Source organism: Octodon degus, unplaced genomic scaffold, assembly GCF_000260255.1.
Source record: "Octodon degus isolate 3935 unplaced genomic scaffold, OctDeg1.0 scaffold00051, whole genome shotgun sequence".
Taxonomy (NCBI): domain Eukaryota; kingdom Metazoa; phylum Chordata; class Mammalia; order Rodentia; family Octodontidae; genus Octodon; species Octodon degus.
In genome coordinates this window covers 10,811,430-10,813,252 of record NW_004524627.1, presented here as the reverse complement: position 1 = coordinate 10,813,252, position 1,823 = coordinate 10,811,430, and positions in this window count along the sequence as shown.

Below are 1,823 nucleotides of genomic sequence, written 5' to 3'. Positions count from 1 at the left end.
AGGGAGAGGGAGAGGGAGAGGGAGAGAGAGAGGAGGAGGGAGAGTCATGGAGAGACAGAGACAGACTCAGAGAGAGAAAGACCATTGATCCAGTTGTGATCATATGATGTTCCGTATCATATACTACTCATATGGCAAGACATCACTACTTCATCAAAGTTAAAATTTATTAGAAATATTTGCTCATCTTGCATGACACTCATGGAACAAGTTACTCGCAATGCAATTTGTTTTACTGTACAGACTTTATTTACAAAATTTAAAGTACTAAATGTCAGTTCCTGCATCAAGTTCAGGATGTTCAAGGAAGAGCAGGATTTCCTGTTCTCTAACAACTCATACTTTATTTGCTTAGATACTTTAACTCTTTGAGAGTATGAAGGGTACAAAAGAACATTTTTCCAGTGAGTTCAGGGAAGATGTCACAAAGAAGGGGAATTTGCGTTTAGGTCTTTAAAGTTAGGTAGAATCTTGCCAGTTAAAGCAGAAGAAAAATACTAGTATATAAACACTTTTATTTAAAAAAAAGATTTCCCACAACAAAATAACCTCATGAAGAACTATCAGTGAGAAAACATTTTCTTCCTTATCAATCATGAGACCTATTATTCATACCTAAGGATTTCAAATTAAGTTTTGCTACCTATAACTTATTTGGAATTCTCATCATTTGAAAACATAGTTGAGCACCAAAATAACAAGTCAGCAAAAGTCTCTGAGTAGCCAAAAATTATGAGGCAAAGTGTATTGAAAATCCTTAAGCTGTCAGTATGACCCTTTCTCTGTGTATGGTGCACATTCTTGTGAGCAACAGAGGTGCCATGTGGATGGCAGTAAGGAAGGCATCCGATTTGGGGATATTTCAGGCAGACTGATGAGACATAGTAAGAAATAATGGCTACAGTCTTGATGGTCTGGAAGTATTCAGAAAAAGTTAAAGTATGATTAGAAGTTCCAGTTGTAGTACTCTGGGACAACGGAGATAAAATGCATATAGGTTGGTAGGCCTTGGTCAGCTTTGCACAGCAAATTCATTGCATTGACATCCAGGAGGTGACAATAATGGGTTATTTGCAAAGAAGAATCTATTCAATTCCATTTGTTCTTAGAAGGCAGTCTGTAATTAATTTTAGAAAGACTGCCTCCTAAAGTGGTTGAAATTTTCTCTTTTTTTAATGTATTTAGTACAGGGTCTACAGGGTCTCATTACACAGATGGGACTTGCAGTGATTCTCCTGTTATCAGCCTCCCAAGGGCTGGGATTACATGTGTGTGCCACCAGATCCAGTCTCAGACCCATCTTAGTGTGCCCCCAGGGATAGGGCTGGCACGGCTTGTAGTGCTGGGGATTGAACCTCAGTCCCTGCTTCTGCCTAAGCAGGTTCTTTAATCTGCTGAGCTATCTGGCTGGCCCTCTGAAATTTTCTTTTGAAGGTGTGATAATTATTTTGGTAATCCAAAATAATTTGATATAGTCTGGATTTCTTGTTTTCTTGCAAATTTTCATGGTTTTACTGAATGTCACTTAAGATCATTTCTAGTTTGTATTTTACATGTGTATGCATGTGTGTGTGTGTGTGTGTTTGTATGGTAACACAAACTTTAACCGAATCAAGATCTACCACTGACTTATATCCCCTGAACTTTTTGTTTTTCTTTGTGAGAAAGGGTATTAGTCTAAGTTGTCCAGGCTGACCTTCAATTTGTGATCATCTTGCCTCAACATACCAAGTAGATGAGGTTATAGTCACATACAACAACATCTGCCTTTATATTTTGCCTTTTAATGATAAGGTTTTTAACAAACTCTAACTGCCATACTT